The 19,190-nt window shown below is 32.2% G+C and overlaps 1 long non-coding RNA gene across 2 annotated transcripts; it reads right to left on the reverse strand.

Annotated features, from left to right (window-relative positions):
• Window positions 1-3,936: 3,936 nt before the first annotated feature.
• On the reverse strand, window positions 3,937-11,845 carry LOC143044353 (uncharacterized). Of its 2 annotated transcripts, none has more exons than XR_012968652.1 (5): window positions 11,742-11,845; window positions 10,604-10,689; window positions 8,766-8,835; window positions 6,362-6,643; window positions 3,937-5,512 (listed from the first exon to the last, which is right to left on the reverse strand). It is a non-coding gene; the product is annotated as an uncharacterized LOC143044353 (long non-coding RNA). The 2 variants fall into 2 exon arrangements; XR_012968653.1 differs by lacking the exon at window positions 11,742-11,845 and adding an exon at window positions 11,502-11,710.
• Window positions 11,846-19,190: the final 7,345 nt, after the last annotated feature.

Below are 19,190 nucleotides of genomic sequence, written 5' to 3' on the forward strand. Positions count from 1 at the left end.
TTATGTGTCAAGGGTGGATCCAGCCATTTTAAAAGGGGGTTCCAAACCCAGAATAACGGGGGGAGGGGGTCCAACGATATCTTCTCATTTAATTTATAATATATTGATTGTCCAAACGAGGGGGTTCAAACCCTGGACCCCTCCACTTGATCCTCCACTGCGTGGGTCCATTTTAGCAATTAACAAAGAGTTTCCTTGTGTATAATTCAAGGTTTAGTATGACGTCCATTATCACTGAACAAGTATACATATTTGTTTAGGGGACAGCGGAAAGACGCCTCCGGGTGCGGGATTTTCTCGCTGCATTGATGACCCATTGGTAACCTTCGGCTATTGTCTGCTCTATGGTTGGGTTGTTGTCTCTTTGACACATTTCCCATTTTCATTCCCAATTTCATTAGGAGACTTCTTGACGAAATGTCAATTGCCAATACAGGCAAAATTTAAGAATACCAAATATAGTCGTACACTATTAAACTTCTTAATTCATTTGCTAATTTCTGTTTTTGAAAAGTATATTATCTGGCAAAAAATAGATTTAATTATGAAATTAACAAAGAAGCTTTTAATTTTTATCTTTTGAACAGCGCTTCATTTCACGATCAATAACTGGTGCCATTGCCGTTAAAAATAGAGATGATTACAACATAAATTATTTGTAGAATCTAATTTCCCTTTAAAACATCAAATATATTTTTATTTAGACTTACCTATGAATAAGCTTTTGCACCCTTATTGAAAAAGATAAAGCCGATTTGACAAATTATGATTTATGATTGAAAACCAGGAAGGTATTTATCATGTTTATATACTAAATTATAGGGAAATGGTACTATTTATTCTGCCATAGGCGACAATATTAACATTTTCTAAATTTACCACTTTTTAAGATAAAAACCTGGATAAAACAGTTATATGTTGTGTTAGTACTTTATCATTCTGTTTTACAAATTAAAGCCAAATAGTATCATGACCAACTTCCGACGGAGCTTGTTTATGTTATCCATACCCAGCGCCATTTTGTACCAAATTTATGAAATTTTGGAAGTCTTTTCGAATAATTCTCTAGAAAATATTTCAATAGGTTTCAAATTTTATATTGTAAATATACACACTGCATTTATTCATAAAAGAAACGTTTTATTGTCAAATTGTCAGAAATAAAAAAATAAATTGACAAAAACTATTTGATATACCATTTGATTTAGGTCAGTTCTATAGGGATGTGAGTTGAGGTCTTTCAATTCTGTGATAATAAATTTTGTAAGCCAATTTGTCTCGCCTTGACGGATTCAAAAAGCACGACATAAGAATGCTGTTTCAGGCATCAACAATGTATAAGTTTATGATAAGGTCTAGTTTATGGTGAACCATAAGTGGTTGGTTAATGATATTTTATCTGCAGTTGTATTAGCATTGACACATCTTATATATTGAAGAGATTATTTGACCCTGCAACCTCAGTCATGGTCTTTTGACTTCGAAACTTTTGCTAAATTTATATGTATTAGTTGGTGATTAGGTCGGTTTATGGAGAACCACTAGTGGAAGAGACAATAACAATCAAAACCAAGGAGTAAAAAAAGACTCACAAAACCAAGGGACATTTATATCAACAGTTATAAATAATAAATAAGAAACAACAAGGAAGGTCAATGATATTTCGTTGGTATACAGTTGAATAAGCATTGTCATACCTCATTTCCGTGGAGAATATTTGGCCCTGCCCCCTCAGTCATGGTCTATTGCTTAGTTTACATGTATTAGTTTTTGATTAAACAGGTGAAGATTAACTGCTAATTATAAGTCAATGATATTTGGAATGCAAATTTACCAGTAAGGGGCATTAATGAAACGAGTAACAATTAAAAGAGGGACGAAAGATACCAGAGGGAGAGTCAAACTCATAGAAAGAAAATAAACTGACAACGCCATGGCTAAAAATAAAAAGACAAACAGACAAAAAATAGTACAGAAGACACAACATAGAAAACTATAGACTAAGCAACACGAACCCCAACAAAAACAAAAAAAATCAGTGATCTTAGGTTCTCAGGAAGGGTAAGCAGAGCGTGTTCCACATGTGACACCCATCGTGTTGCTTATGTTATTACACATCCGATGAAAAGAGAAAGGGTATTGTAGTTACGACATAAGGAACATATCCGATATTATCTGTGAAACGGTTATTTCATAATGGTCAAACTACTCGTGATGGCGTTAACATTTACGAAGGGGTGATTTCAATTTCACCATTTGGAACGTTTGGTTTAATAGTTTCCTTGTGTGTAGCAATCCTCTATCAAGGAAATCATGATAGGAAATACAAGCCCGGGTGTATCGTATCAATTGGCAGATATACACTCCGTATGCAGGCGCTGCAGGAATGTTGCTACATATAAATGGAAAGTTCACAATTGGGAAGCTGAAATAATCTCTTTTGTCGTAAAGTTTTGTTTTCAACCAACCATCATTGTCAATTTTGAGATGTAAGTCAAAATATGAGACAGACTTAGCTGTATTTGTAGTATCCTTTATCTCCAGTTCATTGAGATAGATTCGTTCAACATAAACATCAAATTTTGTACTATTTAGTGAGAGAACATCATCTCTATAGCGGAACGTAAAGTTAAAGGATATCAAGTTGCTAACTTCTTATCTTTCTTCCTGTTCCTGTATGAAGTCAGCCTCATAATAATAAAGAACCAAGTCGGCAAGAAGAGGGGCACAATTGGTTCCCATTGGAATTCCGACTGTCTGTTGAAAAACAAGTCCTCCAAAAAAATTTACCTATACAAGTAATGTTGAAAACGAGGCTATTTTGAATATTACCTAAGTATATAAGTAACTTTTCTGAATATTAATTTTATAGGTGTCCAATATTACAGAATTTACTAGCTTCAACAAGTTTTGACAGTCATCTTGTTATTTTCCCATAAAATATAAAATATAACCCTTCTGAAACACTAATTTTACTTTCTGATGCACTTATCTTTAATATTAAGGCGTCTCGGTCAAAGATTGGTATCTTGGGAGCATTACATTATCATTTTCCTCCAATATCTTCAAGGTAGACTGATATAAATAGACAGATACTTGTGAAATAATTAAAACTTGAAGTTATTTGTAATTTGTAACCCAAATCAATTACATATTTTTCTTAAATAAGCCTTCTTACTAATATTTTCAAAAATGTTTAAACTAACTTATTCAAGTAATATTTTAGCTCACCTGGCTCAAAGGACCAAGTGAGCTTTTCTTATCACTTAGACCAAGGTGAGCGACACAGGCTCTAAAGAGCCTCTTGTTGTCATTATTTTCAAAGTAACCCTTTATCTCTATACTCTTCTCAAATTTAATAAATTCTTTATCTTATGATATAAAATGTACACATTCATGAAACTTACATTAAGTCCATGCTTCTACTGTAATTTGAAATAACTTGTTTAAGTAACACCCCTGACTGCTTTCTGACATTTCTAAGGTTTCGTTTCCATGGAGATTATATAGCCCCATCCCCTCTTCGTAATTCATTGGCTTTGAGACTTTAACATAGTTTACAAGTGAATTTTTATGTTCAGGTGTGGTTAAAGCTTAAGGGGACGACTTTTAATTAGTCAATGGCATTTGGTATGCAGTCGTATTAGTATTGGCAAACCCCAATAACTTGGAGATTGTGTGGCCATGTACCTCAGTCATGGTTTATTGACTTTGAATATTTGCATAACTTATGTAACATGTTAAAGTATTGCTATATAATTTCAACAGTCATTTGCTTAATCACAATTACAAACCGGAGAGACATTTCTCTGCAATAATTTTATTCTCTATTCCATATTTTTAGCACTCAACTACTTTTAATTAGGTGTGTTAAAAAAACAAAGTTTCGAACTTAATATGACTGACCGTGCGACATGTTTTTGCAAACAAAGAAGAAAATGCTTAATTTATTTATTGAATAATTTTGATGTTATAACTGTACCTTTAATTAAAAAACAGTGTATACTTACGTCTCTTTCAATCTCAGTCTGTACAACTTTTGATAACTGCTTATACACAAGTACTATGGATTCATTTATTTTCGTGGGTACAAATTTTTCTGGTTTGAGGAAAAGTTGCAGTTCCGTGGATATTTGATTTCGTTGTTTTTAGTAAAAACTGCATATATACCTTAAGAAAATTGGTAAGTCGTTAAACATTTGAATTTGTTTTTCCACAGAATCCAATGAGTACCAACGATTAATAATGAATTTACAGTAGATAATAAAGACGACATTGCATGTGTAAATATATACAATTTATGTAACATTAAAAACAAAAAGGTAATGAACATGATGAATACTTTCATATAATACTGTTACACACTAGGATACATATTCTGGAGTACATTATGATGAAACATTTACGTCATTTATCAGCGAAATATCTTATTTTTATCTTGTTTTGTTTTTATCCTCTACAGTTATTCTAATTAAGTGAATCCTGAACTATGTGATATATAATCATATTACATCTTATTTTCCTTTTGTGAATACAATTAAGGTGGTACCCAACACTTTAACTAAAATTAATTTGGCTCGTTTAATTTTCTTAAAATTTTGACAAAGTATTTACTTTGACCCTTTGACAAAAATATAAAAAATTTTTAAATTTTGAACCAACCGTTTTATCAGAAAAATTACACTGGTTATATAGCAGTTTGACAAACACTTATTTTGATCATTGAGAAGCTTAATATTCCCTAATGAACACAACGTCATTAAAACGTTCTGCTGATTTTACAGAGTTATCTCCCTGTAGTGTTAAGTACCACCTTAATAACATGTATATTATACAATCAAATTTGAATATCCTTTTGCACGTTTTTTTTTAATTTTGAAAGTCAGCTGATAATGATCCACAGTAAACGGAGGAACCATGGCGTGATCCGTTAAATACATTAGATTTTGTCATGTCAGAAAACGACACTTTTCCATCCATTTCTAACAAGGATGCATTTATGTAATATAAAGACGATTGTTTCGTTATATATGAATAAGTTTGATATATCATGCATACGTAACTATCATAACAACTATAAAGGGAAAACAAAGTCAAAGATGTTTCAGGCTAAAGGACATTGTGTCTGCATACTGTTTTTGTCTCCACTATTTCAACCTTGGAGGTGGCCCATGATATGAATCTGGAACAGGCTCACCATTCTTAGGATCAATATTATCTTCCCATCTTTTCATCGCAATACGATTAAGCGTTGATTTGTCTATTTCATCGTATCCATTTGCTGTTGAAAAATATCTCCACACCTTCTTTGAAGCTAGTCCTATTAAGACGTCCAAGGTTTTCGATATATTATATTTTTCGGCCTCCAGTAGTCCTTGTATAATACTTTTACTGGAACATCCGTCAATTCCGCTTGATGCATATTTGTTAGCTAGACATGTGTCGGCCTTTTCCAAAATTTCGTTAACCTGATATTCATGCGCAAGTGGCATAACGAAATGGACATTATCATCTGTCAATAAAGAATGGGTGAATTTAGGTCAGAATGATGTGTTTATATCATACCATACACCAAACCTGAGCTACATATATATATATACGCAGTACCTAGATAATAGTAAACAATCTTCATTGCGGGGGTGTTTATACTGTTGAAACAAACATTACTGTACAAAATATGCTTCTTAAAAGTTTACAAGACTAAGAAATTAGAACAAAATGTAAATTGAAAATATTATTTATTTCATCAATATGATTTAACATGATGTAAAAGAGCGTATTAAATCTATGCTAAATCATCTCTGCAACGTAATACTAATTAGATATCGAACACAAATGATTAAGCTGACATCTTTTCATAAATTAAATATAAAAATCAAATTAAGAATGAACGTGTGTGCATATATAGTTACTGTTAGTAGATTTATTTACAAACACAAGATCTCTTTCAACAAAAAGACGAGTATGGATTTTAGTTTGTAGATTCATGATAACATGCTGTTATTAAAAGTAGATTTGGTATTAAAAATAGAACTTAACAAATGATATCGAACAATTTACTGCGCAAGTTTGGAAAGCGATCACACATTCACACAACATATTCGTGTACATCATGTACATGTATACATGTATTTTAGCATGTACTCTACTTGAATAAGAGGACGATGAAAAGCGACTGCCGATTATAAATCTATGTACAGTTCAAATGTACATCTAAATGTGTTGGCTTTCAAGGTTTTCATACCTCACAGGTTCACCAACATATTGTAGCCTGCAACTTTCACAAGTAAGAAAATGCATAATATATAACGTTTTACAAGCAAATGCTGCATACATGTATGTACTTTAGGTTGATAATTACCTTCTATGTCATCTCCATATCCATCAAGGGTGCATCTTAAAAACATAAGAAAATGATGCATGTTTTTTCCTGGCAGTTCTATTTCAAATTTATCTTTCTCCATGAAATTCGAAGAGAACATCGAATTAAACACAGGCGATTTCTTCATTAATTCTGCTCGATGTGTAAATATTTTTTCTCCCTCAACTATAAACGCAACATCGGGTTCTGTAAAACTGGATTTCATTCTCTGCACCTTGCTTGATGTGTCATCAAATGTAAAGGATCTGTACTGTTTAGGCGCTTTCGTCCAAGTTTAACAAAAAAAAAAATATATATATATATATCTAACGGCCATATTTCAGTATTTTATCGTGAACAAGTATTTTGCAGCCGTTTACTGCAGTCATTACATTAAATAAAAAAACAACAACAACACTGCAAATGAGTTGTTTAGATGCACGATATTATTTGATTAGTTGTTCTTGGCTTTGAACTCGCTGTCAGTAAATCTCAGATCTGTACTTAGATGTATTTATATGTGTATCTACTTGATGATTTTTCTTTTCAGCTGATTTTCATAGTTTGCTATTAAGTTGTACTGTTACACCACTGTCTTATTGCCTTATGCTAGGGGGAGAGTTTGACGCCCGTTAACATATTAAACTCTGCCTCAATCTGTATGTGCCTGTCCTAAGTCAGGATTCTACAAGTTGGTAGTTGTCGTTTGTTGCTGTATTACATATTCGGTTTTCGTTCAATATTTGTTTTCCACTAATTAGGCCATTAGTCTTTTAGGACTTTCTTATCCCAGGCATAGATTACCTTAGCCGTATTTGGCACAACTTTTTTTTAATTTCAGATCCTAAATGCTCTTCAACTTTGTACTTGTTTGGATTTATAAATATTTTGATATGAACGTCACTGATGAGTCTTATGTAGACGAAACGTGCGTCTGGCGTACTTAATTATAAACCTGGTACCTTTGATATCTATTAACACCACTGGGTCGATGCCACTACCGGTATACGTTTCGTCCCCGTGGGTATCACCAGCCCAGTAGTCAATACTTCGGTGTTGACATGAATATCAATAATTTGGTTATTTTTATAAATTTCCTGTTACAAAACTTTGAATTTTTCAAAATACTAAGGATTTTCTTATCCCAGGCATAGATTACCTTAGCCGTATTTGGCACAATTTTTTGGAATATCGGATCCTAAATGCTCTTCAACTTTGTACTTGTTTGGATTTATAAATATTTTGATATTAGCGTCACTGATGAGTCTTATGTAGACGAAACGCACGTCTGGCGTATCAAATTATAATTCTGGTACATCTGATAACTATTAACACCACTGGGTCGATGCCACTGCTGGTGGACGTTTCGTCCCCAAGGGTATCACCAGCCCAGAAGTCAATACTTCGGTGTTGACATGAATATCAATAATTTGGTCATTTTTATAAATTTCCTGTTTACAAAACTTGGAATTTTCCAAAATACTAAGGATTTTCTTATCCCAGGCATAGATTACCTTAGCCGTATTTGGCACAACTTTTTAGAATTTTGGATCCTAAATGCTCTTCAACTTTGTACTTGTTTGGATTTATAAATATTTTGATATGAGCGTCACTGATGAGTCTAATGTAGACGAAACGCGCGTCTGGCGTATTAAATTATAATTCTGGTACCCTTGATAACTATTTCGTTTCGATGGTTTTACATTTTGTCGTTTCGGGGTCTTTTATAGCTGACTATGCATTATGAGCTTTGTGAATTGCCGAAGACCATACGGTGACCTATAGTTGTTAAAGTCTGTTTCAGTTGGTCTTTTGTGAAGAGTTGTCTTATTGGCCATCATACCACATCTTTTTAACCGAATTTATACGACGGCTTCTTTTTGTTTTAGATTTGTAATAAATGTCTTTTTGTTTTAACTTTTCTAAAAACTACTTATGTTTTGATTATGTTTGAACAGTTCTTTTGACCAGCAAATATAAAGCACACACAAATGTATATATAAAAAAATACCACAACGTTTGTTTTTTGTCAAATAACTCACTGGCACTTACAAAAGATCATGCTTTTAATAGGAAAATATCAATCAATATTCATTATGATCAGAACATTACAAGATCATATCTATTTAAAAAAAAATCTAACCAGAAGAGAAAGCCCGCATGTGGTCCCAGATTACCAAAGTGATTTTTGCTCAAACCTAATACTACTTTAGATAAATATATACAAATTTAAACCGATCATTCTAAGGAACACACATCAAACATTTGATCAAAGACATCTATGACTATTTTCTTTATCTAAACACCATCTCTAGCTGGAATTCACTACCTGGTAACCTAGGACCACAGGCGCGCTTCCTTTTCTAATTATATTTTTTATTATTGTTCAGTATTATTACAATACCTCTAGACATGTTATCTGTAACCTGTCACTGGTATGGTGAGTCGGAAGCAGCTTATTTCATTGAGTTTATCTGTATAGTTTATATGAGACAAAATAGAAAATAGTTAGATATAGGAAGATGCGGTATGAGTGCCAATGAGACAGCTCTCCATCCAAATAACAGTCTATAAAAGTAAATCATTATAGGTAAAGTATGGCCTTCAACAACACGGAGCCTTGGCTCACATCGAACAGCAAGCTATAACGCACCCCAAAAATTAGAAATGTAAAACCATTCAAACGGGAAGACTAACGGTCTAATCTATATAAAAACGAGAAACACGTATGAACTACATAAACAAACGACAACTACTGTACATCAGATTTCTGACTTAGGACAGGTCCAAACATTTGCAGCGGGATTAAAAACGTTTTCATAGTACCAAACCTCTCCCTTTTCTGAAACAATAGTATAACATCACACCATAGAAAAAAAGAACCACCATAAAATATTAATTGGAAGGCTTAACTCAATAAAAAAAACGCAAATTAATATACAATGAACGAATAGATTTGATCTTCGATACCTGTATGCAAATTCATAGTTTATAAAATTAATAAGGGATAAATAATTAAGTTCAAGGTAAATTAACAGGTTTAAACAAAGTTAAAGTAAGATACCGCTGTGAAATATTAAACAATTTAAAGAAAACAATCACTTTTGAAAAAAGCTGCGTCAAATCCTACACATGTAAATGAAAATAACTTTGTCATTACGTATACGTGATCGCTTGTGTGTATAAAATCTTCCGTTTAGGAATACCAAAAAATGTCTTTAATATCAATCAAACTAAACTATCACTTGGTACTTATGGGGTAAATAATATGAGCAGGCATTACCTGTGAATGGGGACGAAGTCTGTAAGTTTTTTTTTTTTTTTTAAGTCAAACATGTTAAAAAGAGACACAAAAATACCGTAACGTTTCCGATTTTGGTTTTGTTGTAAGGGATCTTAGTTGTGACGTTATTCAAATTATGACGTCATATTCAATGTAAACAAAGAAACGCTGTCATCAGGTAACTTTTTTTTATAACAAACAATTTTTAAAAATGAATTAGTATTAAGTTCTTTTCTTAGACTGATAAATATACATTTTATTCAAAATCTCATGCAAACAAGACCGGAAACGGAAGTCGATTTCTGCGCAGATCTGGAAATTCAAAAACCTGACAAAAAACTTTTGTCACCATATTACAATAAAACTATACAATTAGAGCTGGATAAAACTTCCTGTACAGGTGCAAAAACAGTATTTAAGGAGAAATGAAATAATTTTAATGTTCATAGTACGCAGAAGTGAAAATTGGTAGTAATTCCAAATAAACAAAACTGGTATATAGACAGTGTCTCAATACATCCCGTTTGAAAAGAAAATACATGATCCTTACATAATCATTATAAATATACATAGATAACTTCAATGCAGATCAACAGATTAATATTTATGAAACTAAAATTTTATAATGATTTTCAAATTTATAATTGTAAACCCGAAATATCGATGTTATTGATAATTTAAAATGCTTCTAGAGCTAAAGTGTAAATTTTTTAGATTGCATATCTTGAATATTAAATAAATTGACAATCAACTGTTGCATTAATAATCCACACTTTTTAGATTGGGTTGAATTAAAATCTCCTAAATAACTAAAAATTAAGGAAAAACAGGTACGACGTTCTCCGTCTCATATTTAGTGCCAAATATAATCCCTCGAAATTCATATAAGCAGTAAACTCAACACGAAAGTCTATGACATTCGAGACGATTTTAATTTGGAAATTATTAATTTCCCCTACCTTAGTAGCAGTGTACCATCTTCATATGCATATGGAATTACATTTTTAAAGAGAGTGCAGCTGCTACTCAGACGCTAAAACCTTCCCTGTAAGATAAGACAAGAACGTACTAAGAAAGACTTTGAAATTACAAAAAATAAGAAGACACGTTCATTGAAAATCAGACAACTTGCAGACGACATACACTTTTTTTCTAATAACACACAAAAATATTTTAATATTTGGAATATGATTGAAATGTTTGCTACATTATCATGGCTCAAATGAGATAAAAAAAACTATAGGCATTTATTTGGATAAAACATAAATACTGAAAGCATCAACTGGACGGTATAACCAGTGAAATGTTTAGTTTGTTTTGGGGTTGTAATGAAAATGTGTTCAACAAATTACGGAATAAACAAGTGAAAAATTTAAGAGGAGTATTAGAAAAAAGCAGAAAAGAAATGTTATCTTGTTTCGAAAACAAACAGTTGTGGTAAATCACTGATTGTACAAAATATTACTTTTGTATACACGGTTTCGCACATAGGAAAAGAATACATTGTAAATTAAAAAAATAAAAAAATATCAATGTTTTTGGAAAAGCAAAATTGAAAATTGGACCATAATTTATTAATCTATGAATCGCTAGATGGTGGTCTTCATCAAAATAGTTAATATATGAATTAAATACATAAAATCGATCAATATTGAAAAATAGGAAACTCCTAATGTATATTGATTCGGTACGACATAGACATAAACGTGAACCAAATAAAACTGCAAAGTTGTTATGACGCTTTCCTAAATGAAATGTATATGATCTTGAAAACATAAATGCATTAATAAATCAATAATAGAGCTAAATTTTACAAATAACACATCTGGAAAGATTAAAAAATAATATAATTTTTACCTTTCACAGTTACATTTCCTGATTTATAACGAGACTCTTTACAGTATAAAAAGAGAAGATTACAAATTGGATTATTTATAGAATCTTTATCTTATTTCAACTTTGTACTTGTTTGGCCTAGCAACTATTTTGATCTAACCGTCACTGATAAGTCATATGTATAAGAAATGCGCGCCTGGCGTATTAAGTATAAGCTTGGTATCTTTGATAACTATTTAAACCACAAATAATCAGACATACCTGTAAGTTAGTTTCAGCACACTTTGTATACGATTAACGAATATTTCACGACTACTGTTTAAAAAAACCAGGAAGGTAACAAATAACACTTTCAGGGACGAAATATAAAATATAAAACGTTTCCGGAATCAATACGAAAAAAATAATGTTAGATGATGTTTTGTAAATTATTATCTAAACAAGTCTTACTGATACACATATAGATGAATCGACTGATGTATCCATGGCTGTTGAAGGAATGATTCCTCAAAACAAAACAGTCAGTGGAATTTTAAATAACAGAGACATTGATAAATGACGACAAAGAAGAAAAAAAAACGCCAACCATTAATCATTGATAAAAATAATAAAAGAAAAACCGCAAAAGGTTATAGCAACGCGTGTTCACTCCTACCTTGGCAATGAAATTCAGTATAAGTCAAATTGTCATTATCTGGGAAAGCTGATATCATTGGGCGTACCATCCTTGGAGTTTTATGAGACATCAAGTTTTTCAAGAAAAATGGACAGAACAAATTTTAAACCTGGTTTTGTGGCATGCCAAACCTCCCGATTTTATGGCAATGTTAGATATAACATTCAAATGACAACATTACAGGTGTAATACCACCATTGATTTTCCCCTATTAGTCTTTGTTAAATTTGCACTTTTCAAAAAAATGTGCAGAATTTATCTTTGTTTCAAATAAAGAAATATTTGGCATGAGTAAAGTTTTATCCTGTCCAGTTCTATAGAAAAAAATTCACATAACATTTCATTGCATATAAGAAAATAACCATCATTGGAAGTTAACCAATCAAATTTCTTCCCTTATTTTATCTGTGTACAAGATTTAGTCACCATGTAACCTCAAGATTACAAAATTTTCTATAGAAATCCCAAATAAAAAATAATTGTGTTTTGAAATACCTAAGACATATGTTTATGACCTGTAAATTTTTATATGCTTGTTTAGGTTATTTATCTATCAGTTTTTATTTTGTAGTTAGCCACTGGTTTTATCACTTATATCTATTATATAGTCATTTTATAAAAAAATACTGTTTGCAAAAGTATGAATTATTCTAAATAATAAGTATGTTCTTATCTCAGGCAGAAAACCATAGCCGTATTGGGCACAACTTTTTTGAACTTTTGGTCCTCAATGCTCTTCAATTTAATACTATTATTTGGCTTTCGAACTTTTTTCATCAAAGCGTCACTGGTTAGTCTTGTGTAGAGGAAACGCGCAACTGGCGTATTAAATTTTAAACCTGGCACCTTTTGCTGTAGTCCTATCATGTAAGGTGTAATACCACCAAATCATGGTACGTCACATCCGGTTGTATACGAAAGTAGGTCGAAAAAAATATTTCCTTGAATTTGACAGTTGTAGGTAATTAATCCTACATTTTATTGCAGTAAAACCATTTCTGTGTTTTTGCTAATGTGTTTCGTCTATATACCTTTTTGTGCTTTTTTGTCACATATTTGTTTGTTTTCATAGTGATTATGATTATAACACAAGGTTGACCATGTTGACTTCTGTAGTCCTATTTTGATATTTTTTCCTATTATGTCTGCTTGTTTTCCTCACACATCGTTGTCAATATAATGGAATTGTATGCAACTCTCGTACCAGTGAGAGGTTGATCTAACTATAAAACCAAATCATTCTATGCGTAAGAAACTGCCTGTAGTAAGACAGGCTTTATGACAGTTGTTATCTATTCGTTTGGTGTTTTAAGTTTTTGAATACATCTAGTCGTGATGTCTGTACAAGTCCGTTCTCCACTCTTGCAAAACTAAGATTTCGATCATGCTTAGTTAGATCTTTTGACCAACTGATAAATCCCATCAAATGTGTCAACTGAAAAATATTACCACAACATTTGTCTTTATGTTCAAGAACTCCCGCATACTGACAAAAGATAATCCTTTTAATCTAAAATTCTCAAAGTATATACATTTTGTTAGGAACATTTGAAGATCTTCCGCTTAAAATTCTTATGATGTACTTATATTAAAATGAATAGGATTTTAGCCAAAGCATTTGATAGTATATTGCATTACATTATGATTAAAACACTACCTTGTGTGCGCTTCTTGTAATTTAAAGATTTTATAATGTGAATATGTGTTCGTATTGTTCAGTATTAATACATTACCTTCAGACATGTTATCAGTAATCAATGGCTGGTATGGTAGGTTATTAACAGCTCATTTCATCGAGGGTATAGTTTGTATAAACCAAAATAGAAAATAAATAGTGTATGGACCTTTCATTATAGATAACTATAGATAATTTAGATAAAGACTAAGAGATAAAGATAAAGATAAAATTAAAATTTTGTAACACTGAAATTTAATAATGATTTTCAAATTTAAAATTGCACACCTCGAATATTGTTGATATTGACAATACATGCAATACAAGTATGTGCAGTGTTACAATTGCATTTTATGTTGATGATCTGTAAAATTGAGAATGGAAATGGGGAATGTGTCAAAGAGACAACAACCAGCCCATAGAGCAGACAACAGCCGAAGGCCACTAATGGTTCTTCAATGCAGCGAGAAACTCCCGCACCCGTTTTAATTTGCATATCACGAATATTGCGCTAATTGACAATTGACTTTTGAAGTTTTGTGTTGGGTTACATTAGTTCCAGCTGAAGCCCGCCTCCGTGTTCGGAGTCTTTGTGTTTAAGACTGATTGCTAGACTTTTGTCTGTTCTTTGGTAGGATTGTTGTATCTATGACACATTCCCATTCCCATCCTCAATTTTATTCTCTTTAAGATTTAAGTCTTTGAATATTTATTGTACTTCTTTACTTCTGAAGGTTTTTTTCCACAGTTGCAGAAAAGGAAAACGATACTCGAAAATATACTGCAACTACATTGCAGATATCCCCGAAAAACATAAAAAAAACATGTCGAAAACCAACAGATACCAAGTATACAATTAAATTGAGAAAGGAAATGGTGAATATGTCAAAGCGACAACCACCCGACCATAGAGCAAACAACAGCCGAAGGCAACCAATGGGTCTTCAATGTAGCGAGAATTCCCGCACCCGTAGGTGTCCTTCAGCTGGCCCCTAAAATATGCATAATAGTACAGTGATAATGGACGTCATACTAAACTCCGAATTATACACAAGAAACTAAAATTTAAAATCATACAAGACTAACAAAGGCCAGAGGCTCCTGACTTGGGACAGGCGCAAAATTGCGGCGGGGTTAAACATGTTTATGAGATCTCAACCCTCCCCCTATACCTCTAGCCAATGTAGAAAAGTAAAAGAATAACAATACGCACATTAAAATTCAGTTCAAGAGAAGTCCGAGTCTGATGTCAAAAGATGTAACAAAAGAAAATAAATAAAATGACAATAATACATAAATAACAACAGACTACTAGCAGTTAACTGACATGCCAGCTCCAGACCTCAATTAAACTGATTGAAAGATTATGTCTTCATCATATGAATATCAGGTACAATCCCTCCCGTTAGGGGTTTAGTATCATACTATCATAAAATATATGAGAAGAACATAACCCGTGTCATGCCAACAACTGTTTTTTTTAGAAATAAATGTGTTTAGTTCCGATGCAAAGACCCTATCAGTGAATCAATGTTAAAGCCAAAATATGCAATCTTTAATGACCTGACAACAGTATCGTAACTATATCCCCTTTTAATAAGTCTATTTAAAGGTTTTGTTAGTTTCTGAGGAGAATACTGACATTTTTGTGCTTTATAAAGAATATTTCCATAAAATTTTGGATGTGAAATACCTGAACGTATAAGATGTCTGCATGTTGAGTTATATTTACGAATTATTTCCTTATACCGGTGATAAAATTTAGTAAATGTTTTGACCAGTTTGTGATATCGAAAACCCTGGTGTAATAATTTTTCAGTAATACATAAATTTCTCTCGCTAAAATCTAATACATTGTTACATACACGAGCGAATCGTACAAGTTGAGATATATAAACACCATAAGATGGTGACAAGGGAACGTCACCATCTAAAAATGGATAATTAACAATAGGAAATGAAAAATCATCTCTTTTATCATAAATTTTTGTATTAAGCTTCCCGTTTATGATATAGATATCAAGATCGAGGAAAGGGCAGTGGTCATTGTTATCATTAGCTTTATTTAAAGTTAGTTCTACAGGATAAATTTCTTTAGTATACATACTGAAGTCGTCATTATTTAGAGCCAATATATCATCCAAATATCTAAAAGTATTGTTAAATTTTTGTATCAAATGTTGTTTTGATGGGTCTTTGCTAATTTTAGTCATAAATTGTAACTCATAACAATACAAAAACAGGTCCGCAATAAGTGGTGCACAGTTAGTCCCCATTGGAATTCCAATAACTTGACGATATACTGAATCTCCAAAGCGAACAAAAATGTTATCAAGTAAAAATTCAAGTGCATAAATAGTATCAAAGCATGTCCAATTGACATAGTTCTTTTGTTTATTGCTACTAAAAAATGATCTAAAAGAGTTTGAACATATGTACTCGCATTCCGACTTTTTAAATGCCCAGTTAATTAGGGATGTGAATTTTTTCTTAATAAGAATATGAGGCAAAGTGGTATATAGGGTAGAAAAATCAAAACTTTGAACAGATTCAAAATCACCAATATATGCATGCAATTTATCAAGTACTTCCAACGAGTTTTTGACACTCCAAAAGTAATTAATTCCACTATTTTCAAAGGCCTTATTTGAACAATTTATTATCAGGTTTTTTATTGTACCAAGTGTACTAGTAAGTAAAACAGACAATTTAGTAGTTGAACAATGGCTGGAAGATGAAATAAATCTATATTTGTAAGGTTTTTTGTGCAGCTTCGGAAGCCAGTACATAGTTGGGACTTTCATTGTGTTTGGTTCTGCTTGTAAAGAAGTAGCTAAAAGTTTATGTTTGTTACAGATGTCGTTTTCTGAAAATGAAGTCAGTTGGAATGTTGGTGAATTCGTGATTTCCTTTTGCAGAACCTCTATATAAAATTTACGTCAAACAATAATGATATTATTAAGTATACATTTTTATTTTACAGAAGTATAAATAGTTAAACAGAAAACTATATTTTAAAATGCGAACTGCTGATAAAGATGATAATTATTTTTATATCAATCGCCTCCGGAACACAGTTTGTGTTTATACTAATATGTATGAATTTGTTATATTATACACGTTATAAACATCGTTGTTTCATTAAATTATTAGAAAAAAAACATAACAATATAATTACAATGGTCACACAAAATAGCGTATTTATATAATATGTGTATGTACATTTTAACAATGATAACGGGTATCATTTATATTGATAATAATTATACTTGCTCTATAGCAAACTATGTAATCTGACATATGAGATATAACAAAAAAGTAAGAATCAAGATATTTCATTTTCACTGGCATATGCAAGTATTGATATTGTCGACCTAAGGATGAAAATGCAAACTAATTGATTTGAAGATATCTATTAATCCACCATTTTCTACATTTGAAAATGCCTGTACCAAGTCAGGGATATGACAGTTCTTGTCCATTCGTGTAATGTGTTTTATCATTTGATTTTGCCATTTGATTAGGGACTTTCCGTTTTGAATTTTCCTCGGAGTTCAGTATTTTTGTGATAATACTTTTTAACACACTGTTGTCATTTTTTATGGAATTGTATGAGCCTGTCAAACATGTGAGTGGTTTAGTTTGCAATAAAACCAGGTAAAATCCACCATTTTCTACATAAGCCTGTACCAATTTAGAAATATGACTATTGTTTTTATTCATTTGATGTGTTTGAGCTTTTGATTTTGCACTTTGATAAAGCCTCAGTCATACCTTACCGGACAGCACGAACGGACGCCTAACGGATGCAAATAAAAGTTGCCCGTTGACAAAATTGTTATCCGTTGTAAGTCCGTTGATGTACTGACCGAATAAAACGGACGTGTAACGAATGCATAACGGACACACACCGGATATGCAACGTACGAGAAACGGAAACGTACCGGACAGAACGGATGTCGAACGTACACCCAACGGACAAGTACCGTATAAAACGGACACCTGACGGAAGCGTACCGGATAAAACGGGTGAACAAGATATACAGAAAAATTAAATTTACAATAATAATATATGTAAATCGCATAAATATTCAAAATGTTTCTATGTAATTGGTTTTGGTTTGTTCTTTAAATGCCGCCAAAGGGCAGTGTCTCACCTAAATAAGAGCTGCTTTATTGTGAAGACGTGCCCTTACTCTAAGATCGATTATGAATAATAAGAACTCATGAACCTTAAGAAATCTGACATACCAATAATTGGCATTTCTGACGCAAAATTTTCAAATGGCATTTATCCGTTTCAGATCCGTTCATCATCCGTTTTATCCGTTATGCTTCCGGTAGAAGTCCGTTTCTCATTCGTTCAACATCCGTTTTATCCGTTAAACGTCCGGTAGAAGTCCGTTGGACGTCCGTTCAAAGTTTTGAACGTGCTCAAAAATTGCCACCGGACAGAACGGACGTCGACGGATAAAACGTACGCTAAACGGAAATACAACGGATATGGACGGACATCTAACGGACATGAACGGATTGAAAAAAAAGTTATTCGTTAAACATCCGTTCGAGCTATCCGTTAAGGTGTGACCGAATTTTCCTTTGAGTTTGGTATTTTTGTTATCTTTCTATTTGATATGGAGTTTTTTGTTTCCGTTTCCTAACAGCAACCAATTGCTAAATCAGTTTGGTACTTTTTAGTTCATTATGTTCACCAAATACGTTAAAAGTTGGCTTTAATATGGAACATTGTATTTTCGACACTGCTGATTTGATTTATATGTAGTTGTTGTTTGCACACCCATGAGGACAAACTAACACATGTAATTAGGTAATTGATTATTTTGAAAAGAAGAAAAAAGAAAAGGATGTCATTTACATTCAGTTTAGTGTATTCAAAACATCAGGTTTAAGGAAACATCTAGTTGACAACAACACGAACAAGCTACTATACCATAATTAACATGCCATGAAGGTCACAGATTTCTTTAACAAACCGAAGTTAAGAAGGGTTCGCTTTTTTACAGTCAAATATATCCATCTGGTAGCAATTCTCAGAGATGATATATCAATAAGTTGTGGTATTATATATATATGCCAATGGCTACACATGTATTGATTAGGTGGTTCATGAACCCTGGCTGCGGACATCTATATGTAAAACCCTTAATAATCACATGAAAGATAAACAATACTGCTATCGATGGTTTTTAAAGAAAACATTTTATTTGTCCTTTAATAGACCAAAAGAAGGTACATTTAATTGCTGTGTTTTCAGTAATAAATATATCGATACTTTACAAAATTGTAACCTTTAAGATTTTAATACCGAAGCATAGGGGTTACTGGATCGATAATAGAT

The sequence above is a fragment of the Mytilus galloprovincialis genome, chromosome 9 (assembly GCF_965363235.1).
Source record: "Mytilus galloprovincialis chromosome 9, xbMytGall1.hap1.1, whole genome shotgun sequence".
Taxonomy (NCBI): domain Eukaryota; kingdom Metazoa; phylum Mollusca; class Bivalvia; order Mytilida; family Mytilidae; genus Mytilus; species Mytilus galloprovincialis.